The sequence below is a fragment of the Triticum aestivum genome, chromosome 6B (assembly GCF_018294505.1).
Source record: "Triticum aestivum cultivar Chinese Spring chromosome 6B, IWGSC CS RefSeq v2.1, whole genome shotgun sequence".
In the NCBI taxonomy this organism is placed as follows: Eukaryota; Viridiplantae; Streptophyta; class Magnoliopsida; order Poales; family Poaceae; genus Triticum; species Triticum aestivum.
In genome coordinates, this window is record NC_057810.1 from 201,506,542 (window position 1) to 201,516,862 (window position 10,321).

Consider the following 10,321-nt stretch of genomic DNA (forward strand, 5'->3'; position numbering starts at 1 on the left):
GGGTGGGAGGAGAGAGAGAGAGGGAGCCGCGGGTGAGGTGGCGGCGGCGGCGAGGTGACGTGTCCGGTGGGGCGCGGACATGTCCGGCGTGCGAGGAGGGAGAGGGCTAGGGTTTCGAGGGGATTTGATCCGCGAATTTCGGGGGAGGGGCTAGTTTTATAGGTAGAGGGAGCTAGGAGAGTCCAAATGAGGAGCGGTTTTCGGCCACGCGATCGTGATCGAACGACCGAGAGCATGGAGAGGAGTTAGGTGGGTTTTGGGCCACTTTGGAAGGGGTGTTGGGCTGCAAAGAGAGGGGCTATACGGTTACCCGGTTAACCGTTGGAGTACCAAACGACCTCCAAATGGCACGAAACTTGACAGGCGGTCTACCGATGTTATACCAAGGCCGCTTGGCAAGACTCGGTCCATTCCGAGAAAGTTTAATACCCGCACACAACGAGAGACGAAAAAGGGAACGTCGGAGGGCATAGGAGCGCCGGATTGCAAAACGGACAACGGGGAAAAGGTTCGGATGCATGAGACGAACACGTATGCAATGCAATGCACATGATGACATGATAAAATGCAACACGCAAGCAAATGACATGGCAACGACGGCGAATAACTGGCAGACACCTGGCGCATCGGATCTGGGGCGTTACAATACCATCAGAATACCATACATATATCATACTTGGGATAGAAGTCGTTGCATTTTCGCCTAGTAGGTTGTGCACAAGTTCTGTATCCGCCTATTGTGCAATCGTGCTACCGTCTCTCTAGTGTTGTGCAACAATAGCATTTTCGTGGATTCCACATTTTGGCTCATTCCCTGGTTGCACGACCCCACTTATATATATTCGTGTGTGTTTCCGTGTACCACATCTTGCTATTAGTCTACTTGTTGCATTTGCAAATTTGTGCATCTTTTCCAACATTATTGAAGCTCACTAACAATTGCATCAAATTTTGTGCCACCATCCTAACCGAGCTCCACCATAAGCTTTTACTTGTGTAGGTGTGAGAACCGACAATAATTGGTATTGTGCTATTTCCTTGTCCACATTTGAGTGATCATTGATCCATCTTCAACATCAGTCAAGGTACATTTGGTATAAGTTCTTCTCTTTCTCCCACTCACATATTTGCTTGGAATGATGGATAGGCCAAGTTCTTCTACCAACTCACTCCTCATCGAGCAAGACGATGACATGTCATCCTACGTCACCAAGAGCCACCTCTTCGGTGCACAATGAGCTTTGCATCAAGAACACCAAGCAATGAGCGACCACATCGACAATCTTGCCACCGACTTGTGACTCTCCGAGCAATGAACAAGAGACTACTTCGACAACAAGCTCGATGCTCACAAACAAGAGAACGATGCAAGAATGGACGAGATCCATGCCTTGTTGGTGAACCGCCATTCTACCACTTCTTCATACTCAAGACGGAGCCGCTCGAGTCGACACACCGACGGCACCTTCTCCGGCTCAAGTACACCGACATCGAACACTCTATGTCGAGTCGCGCATCAAGACCATCAAGAATCTCGCAATCCTCTACATGGCAATCATCCACAAGAGGAAGTCGACGAGCAAGCACATCGTCACCGACAAAACCAAGTCCCTCTTGCACAAGCACAAGAACGACAATGTCTACGTCTCCAAGAGGAAGAGTGAGCGCGAAAACATCAAGATGAACAAGGCGCCGAGGCTCAATGTCAAGAACAACGACTACGCGAAGATCAAGCACTTGAAGTGCAACGTGCCCTTCGAGAATCAAGTCGTGCCATTGCCAACCGCAACCGAGATAGGTGCAATCAAGAGGAAGCACTTCACGAAGAAATTCAATAGTGAAACTACCAAGCAAGAGTGCATCGTAAAGTTCCGCAAGCTCCCCCACAAGCTCGACAAGCTCCTCCACAACCTCAAGTTCATCAAGAGCGAGACAAAAATGGAAATCCTCCACACCAAGAGCAACATGAGGTTGATAATCCTCCTCGACAAGGGTGTCATCATCACCCTCGACCCCAACACAATGAAGAGCAACGCTATGGCAAGCTCAAGTTCACCATGCCCAAGTTCAATGGAAGCAATGACCCCGAAGAGTACCTATCATGGGCATTGAAGGTTGACAAAATCTTTCGCTTGCAAAATTATGATGAAGAGAAGAAGATCGCTATGGCATCCCTTGAGTTCCAAGACTATGTGCTCATATGGTGGGAACAAGTCCTTGAGCGCCGAGAAGCAAGAGGTGAACCACCAATCACCACATGGGAGGAAATGAAAGATGTCATGCGTGCATGCTTTGTGCCAACCTACTACAACCGCGATCTCTTCAAGAAGCTCCAACTACTCAAGCAAGGAAAAAAAGAGCATTGAAGAATAAAATGGAGATTGCCATGATAAGAGCCAATGTCACGGAAGATGATGAGCAAACTATGGCTCGTTTCTTGAATCGCCTCAAGAATCCCATCAAGAAGATTGCCAACTTCCAACCCTACTCCAACCTCATTGAGCTCGTGCATCAAGCTACCAAAGCAGAATGTCAAGTGCAAGATGACTTCAAGTACGCCAAGTACTCGTCCAAGAGCTACGACTTCTCCAACACCCAAGCTTCAACGACGCCAACGACTTCTGCCTCAACCAAGCCATCTACAAGCAACGGCGACAAGTCGAGTTACAAGAAATCTTCGACAACCTCAAGTCATTCTCCTTCTACTACAAGCAACTTCAAGCTGCGCGCTTCATCATCTACTCCAACCGATGAGACCGTCAAGACAAGCTACATCAAGTGTTTCACTTGCGGCGGCCGAGGCCACAAGTCCTTTGAGTGTACCAACAAGCGCACCATGATCTTCAACGATGAAGGAACCTATGAATCCATGAGTGAAGAGGAGATGGAAGCCCTTGAGCAAGTGGCCATGCACCGGCACATGAACGAAGATGAAGATGATCAAGTCTTTTGTGATGAGGATTCGAGCCTCGCTCTCGTTGTCTCCAAAGTTTTGACTCTTCAACATCAACAAAACGAAGACCAAAGATGCCACATCTTCACACAAAGGTCGGCATCAATGGAAGGTCTGTCAAGGTCATCATCGATGGAGGTAGTTGTCACAACTTGGCAAGTGAAGAACTGTGCTCCAAGCTCCAATTGGTCAAGATGAAGCACCCGCACCCCTACAAGGTCCAATGGTAAGCGATTTCGGCACTATACAAGTTGAGCATACGGTCCAAGTCTCCTTCAAAATTGGAGCATATGAAGACACTTTGGAGTGTGATGTCATCCCGATGTCCGTTTGCCACCTCCTTCTTGGTCGACCATGGCAATTTGACCGCGGCCTCATCCACAACGGGCGTACCAATCATTATAGCTTCATGATGAAAGGAAAGGAGTATGTGCTACGACCTATGTCTCCAAGTCAAGTGGTCGCCGAAAAGAAAGCCACCCGTCATGGAGAAAAGAGTGAGAGAGTGATCCACCCAAAAGAGAGTGAGCGCCACAAGCCAAAATCGAGTGCCTCCACGATGAGCGACAAGAAAAACTTAGTCCTATTTGCCACCAAAAGTGAGATGAGAGAAGTATGTGAGAACCCATCACGTGTTATGCACTATGTCCTTGTGTGCAAGGACGAGACAACAAAAACTAACACCTCTCACGATCTACATTTAGTGTTGCCTTCTCTTTTGCAGGAATTCCAAGATGTTTTCCCCAATGAGCTACTTATGGGTCTACCTCCACTACAAGGCATTGAACACCAAATCGACCTCATCCCCAGAGCACCTCTTCCTAACAAGGCTCCCTACCGCTTCAACCCCGAGGAAACTAAGGAGATCCAACGGCAATTACAACATCTCATCGACAATGGTCAAGTACGTGAAAGCTTGAGCCCTTGTGCCGTTTCGGTCATACTTGTTCTGAAGAAAGACGGTACTTATCACATGGTTTCCGATTGCCGTCCCATCAATGCTATCACCGTTATATATCGTTACCCTATTCCACGCTTAGATGATATGTTTGATGAGCTTAGAGGAGCCACCATTTTCTCTAAGATTGATATTAAGAGTGGATAATATCAAATATGTATCCAAGAAGGTGATGAATTGAAAACTGCATTTAAGACCAAATTTGGTTTATATGAATGGCTTGTTATGCCAATGGGTTTATCAGAAGCACCCGGTACTTTCATGCGAGTCATGCACGTTGTTTTTGTCCTTATATTGGTGTATTTGTTGTGGTCTATTTTGATGATATTCTTGTTTTTAGCAAATCAATCAAAGATCATGTCACCCATCTTAGAACCGTGTTGCAAACCCTTAGGAAAGAGCGCCTTTATGCTAATATGGACAAATGCCTTTTTGGTGTCGATAAGCTTGTTTTCTTTGGCTTTGTTGTGTCTTCTAAGGGTGTTCATGTAGATGAATCTAGGATCAATGTTATTAAAACTTGGCCCCAACCAACAAACTTGCAACAAGTGCGCAATTTTCTTGGTTTAGACGGTTTCTATTGTAGATTTGTGAAGGATTTTAGCACCATTCTTCACCTTTGCATGCTTTGAGCAAGAAGAATCCGCCTTTTGTTTGGGGACCATCCCAAGATACTGCATTTAATGAGCTTAAGAATTTTCTTACTCATGCTCCGTGCTTGCATTACCCAACTTTGACAAACCTTTTGAGATCCATTGTGATGCTAGTGGTAATGTCATAGGAGGTGTGTTAACGCAAGAGAAGCGCCCCATAGCATACTTTAGTGAGAAACTTTCCAGAGCGCAACTCAATTACCCCATCTATGACAAAGAGCTATATGCTTTAGTGAGAGTTTTGCGTGAATGGGAACATTATCTTCACCCTCATGAATTTATCATTCATACCGATCATGAAACGCTTAAGTACTTAAAAGGACAAACTAAGTTGAATAAGCTTCACGCTAAATGGAGTGAATTCATTGATTCATTTCCTTATGTCATCAAGTACATCAAGGGTAAGGAAAATGTAGTGGCGGATGCTCTTTCCCGCATATGCACGCTTGTCAGTAAACTTGAATTGAATGTCATTGGCTTTGAGCACATAAAAGACTTGTATGCGCATGATCCTACTTTTGCTATTCCTTATGCCAAATGTTTGACACATACATCTTGGGAACGCTATCACATCAAGGATGATTACCTTATGAGAGCTAACAAACTTTGCATTCCTGAGTCTTCTCTTCATTTGCTCCTTTTGCAAGAGGCTCATGGAGGCGGACTCATGGGACACTTTGGATGCGACAAGACGTTCGCCACTCTCTCCAAGAACTAATTTTGTCCCAAGATGTTCCGCGACATCTCACGCTTCACCAACCGATGCTCTACATGTCGCAAAGCTAAGTCAAAAGCTCAATCCCATATTCTTTACATGCCTCTTCCTATTCCTTATCAACCTTGGGAAGAAATTAGCATGGATTTTGTACTTGGTTTGCCTAGAACTCAAAATGGAAAGGATTTCGTGTTTGTTGTTGTGGATCAATTCTCTAAGATGGCACATTTTATTCCATGCAACAAGATAGACGATGCTTCACATATTGCAAATCTTTTTTGTAGGGAAATCTTGCGCCTCCATGGAGTGCCAAAGATAATTGTCTCGTACCACGATGTCAAGTTCTTGAGTTACTTTTGGAAGACTCTATGCGCCAAGCTAGGAATCAAGCTTGTGTTCTCTTCGGCATACCATCCTCAAATCGACGGCCAAACGGAGGTGACAAATCGTACACTCTCAACTCTAGTTCACGTGTTGATCAAGAGGAACATCAAGGAGTGGGAGGAACGCCTACCCATCGCCGAGTACGCCTACAACCATGCAAGACATTCGACTACCGGCAAGTCCCCCTTCAAGGTCATCTACGGCTTCAACCCATTGTCCCCATTGGACATTCTACCTCTTCCACTACAAGAGCACACCAATATGGACGCGAGTGCACGAGCAAGATATCTCAAGAAGATGCATGAAGATACAAGGAACACCATCAAGCGCCAAGTACAATGACTCGCGACCAAGCTCAACATCAACAAGCAACCCATGATATTCAACATCGGAGATCTTGTGTGGCTACACCTTCGCAAGGACCACTTACCCAACGAACGCAAGTCCAAACTTCTACCCGAGCCGATGGACCCTTCAAGGTGCTAGCATGCTACAACAACAACGCTTACAAGATCGACCTCCCAAGCGACAAGTACAACGTGAGCTACGTCTTCAATGTCAAAGACCTCTCACCATACCATGGTGATGAAGCTTTCGATCCGAGGTTGGATCTTTCCCCGGGGGGGAGGGGGAGATGATGCAGAGAATCTCACGATCATCCCCATGGACGTATCTACATCTCCCACCACACCACTTGGACCAATGACAAGAGCTCGAGCAAAGGCTATCGAAGATAAGGTGAACTCGCTCCTCTCTGAACTACCCCTTTCTACACATGAGACATGGCTACTACCTCAAGCGGAAACACTATGTGTGATCAGGTACTTAGAAGAAGGCCACGGAACAGCTACATCCAATGGCCAAGACGGCGAGGACACCGAGTGTGAAGGACAAGAAGAAGAGACGCCGAAGAAGCTCCAGTGAGCGGACGACCGCCCAGGACCAGACGTCCGGTGCCTGGCGCTCCAGCCAGCAGACGTCCGATCTAGACCGAACGACCGAAGCGTGAAGGCCCAGCCAACCCAAGTCCCATGCAGCACGGCCCAATGAGCGGACGACTGGCCGCACCAGATGACCGGCAAATACACACCCTAAGCATTTCAGCGGAAAACTGAAGTCACCAGACAACCGGCGACCGGACGACCGACCACCTCCGGATGTCCGACAACTCGATCACAAAACGAAATTAGCGGAAGTCTGAGCCCTACCGGACGTCCAGACCTCCGTGAGCGACCGAATGACCGATAGAGACCGGACGTCCGTTGTCTGTGTGTGCGCAGCTTCGGGCCCGAAGCCCATGTAACCCTTCATGCCGCCCCCTTTTGCACTTAGACTATAACTAGAACTCCTCCTCCTAGTTAGGGTTAGCGTTGTGATAGCTCATTTGTGAGATAGAGCCTCGCTCATCCATCCGGATCTGCTCCTCCGAGAGAGACCATGCCTTTTCGGAGAAGATCCACTTGGATTCAAGACCCCTAACGGGAAGAACTCAAGACCTCCTCACGGAGAAGAATGGGCTACCCTATGTATCGTCCCTTGTTGGGTCCGGATCGTGTATCTCTTTGTGTTTCGAGGATCTAGCATATGTGTGACCATCTCTTGTTGGTTGAGTGATTTCTCTTGTGTTTCCCCTTGTTTTCCCCTCATTTCCCCCTCGTGTTCTTCGTGTTCTTGGTAGGATTCCCTCCAATCGTGAGAGATCGGGCATCTAGGGTTCTACCCTGCATCACATACCTTCGAACTAGATCTCCAGGTACTCTTGGAGAGCCTACTTTAGTGTACAACCAAACCATTATGTCACCTATGAGTTAGACAAGGCCCCACTACATCAGCCCTTAGTGTTTAAATCGTTGACAAGCTTTGTTAGAGTGTTAGGTCAAGAACAGCAAGAAATAAAAGCAAATAGTCCTAGTATGGTTGGCTGATGCAAACTAGCAATTGACCAGATGTGTGAGAAAATCTTACATATCAAGAAAAGAAGCAAAGGAGGAGGCTTAAAGACCATCACTTGACTGACCAGATTTAAGGGGCATTTAAACATCATGTGCAACGTATGAACTAACATAAACATTGCATATTCCAGATTCTACAATGGAATGCACATGTATTAGGTTATGCCATGTATGATGATGCCTAAATGTACACTATAGCAGGCATGAGTGATTCATCATTGCACGCATAATTGAATTGCAGGTTAAGGGCCAGTTCGATTCTGCCTTTTCAGGGCTTATTTTCCAAATAAGCCATAAAAGATGTAAAGAAGTCATTTTTGAGTTATGGGCTTGGGCTTAACTTATTTCGCTTTGGAGGGGGGTGTTTCAGGTAGAAGCTCACTAAAAATTGAAGGGAAGGGGAATAGTGAAATGACTTTGTTGTTTGCCTATATTACACTCAAAATGCAACTGCTCACGCCCGCGTCACACCTGACCCTCAAGTAAAAACAAACACGTAAGTGTTCATTGCCCTGCCCGCTTGCATCTCCTCTCCCCTTTCCCTCTACCTCGATCCCCTGACTACAGCACTAGGGTTCCTCTGGCGAGCCGTCGCCACTGGTCCCATCTGGCCTGGTCCTCGATGATGCTCTGTCCAACTAGGCTACATGGCCGGCGGGTAGGGGCAAATCTCCCTGGCTGCTCCTCCCTCTGGCGCCGCCCCTCATTCTCATGGTCTCCAGCAGCTGCTCCACTATGGTCCGTCCAATGCACAACTCCGGCAGGCGCCGCACAACTACGGCTGATGCCACACTATGGTAGAAGGCACCTTATTCCCCCTCCCCTCCTCCCAGTCCGTGGCCTTGAGGTTCTGTTGAAGGATGAGCTCATCCAACAAGGTGAGGATCTCCTCTAATATTTTGCCAAATTTTCATTCTGATCCACTATACGATGAATTGCTATGAGCTTCTTCTGCTACTGCTATATGATGCATTGCAATGAGCTGCTCCTCCTGCTGCTATATGATGAATTGCTATGAGATGCTGCTGCTATATGATGAATTGCTATGAGCTGCTGCTGCTGCTATATGATGAGTTGCTATAAGCTGCTCCTTCTGCTGTTGTATGATGAATTGCTATGAGCTGCTCCTGCTGCTGCTATATGATGAATTGCTATGAGCTACTCCTGCTCCTGCTATATGATGAATTGCTATGAGCTGTTGATGGTATATGATGAATTGCACACTGCTTCTGCTGCTTCTGTATGATGAGTTGCTATGAGCTGCTGCTGCTATATGATGCTTTCAGGTGGTGCTGCTTTATGATAATAACCAGCCACTTGGACCATCAGATTTCAGTAAATAATTGTTCTTCATTTAAATGTGGGTCATGCGTTCTTCGTTTAAATTAGGCAATGGGATCTCTATGGAAGACATTGACCAAAGTAGATTGTGCCAAGTAGATGGTATCTTTGTCTTTGCATTTTAAACAAATAGTGATGGTCTGTTTTCCTATCATATTAATTACTACACTGGGTTCAATTTGTGATGTTTGCAAGTCAAATTAATTTTCATATGGGCAGCAAAATGAAAAAATATAATGCAATCTAGACCTTTCACTGATCATACCAATGATAAGATGAAAAGGAAGGCAATGAAAAGAGCTGGTTGGCTTATTACATGGAGCTTATATTCACATGTGCTTATTTTCTTAGGATAACTCATAATAACTCTCCCTAAGAAACTTGGCCAATAGAACTGACATCCAAATAACATGTCACAATGATTGCAATGGGGGAGTGACCTACATAGCACACTGTATAGGCTCACCGCTGCCTCTCCTTTTTTTGCGATGTTCCATGAAATTGCCACATACATCTTGTACTTTTTCATTGTGTAACACTATCTGCAAGTTGACACAGCTAATTTCAGACATCTCTACATGATAATACATTTCATATCCCTTGCGCATATTTAAACCACCAATTAATGGTTGTGTGCGTAGCATAAACTAGCCATGACTCTGTGTGCTGGACTAGGAGGCACTCTAAGGGAGCCTAATGTAGTGCACTAGAATTCCTACATGCCACTTATGATTTTGTGTAATGTACTGCCTATGTTCCTAAATATATGTCTTTGTAGAGATTCTAGTATGGACCACATACATATGTATATAGATGCATTTTCGAGTGTAGATTCACTCATTTTGCTCCGTATGTAGCCTATAGTGGAATCTCTAGGAAGACTTATATTTAGGAATGGAGGTACGAGGTAGTATCAAGTATGACATCTACATATCTAATTTAGTAGCCAGTAGTAGAAATCATTGTCTGCACAAAGGGATTACTGGTCGAAAATCTTAGCAAAGCACACTGGCAGGCACACAACAATACAAGAGAGAGAGACGCACTTACAAGATCATAGCAATGCCTCAATCCAGGATCTTGGTTGGACAAGCTGTTAGATCCAGAAGATACATCGTCCTTGTAGTTTTTGCTAGCTGCATAACAGGTAACAGCGACCTGTTAGTATATTTGAAGTACATCGGGCAGGTGATGTTGGATGGGTTTAAAGGTGACAAGTACCTAGGTCGTGGCAGGTGCTTGGCATCTTGCCAGACGGTGGGAATCAGGTTAGAAACGTCAAGGGTGATGACGTTGCGCTGGCTGTCGGGGTACGGTAAGGAGATCTAGAACCGTCGAGTAGGGTGTTTGTGGAGCGGCTCCAGT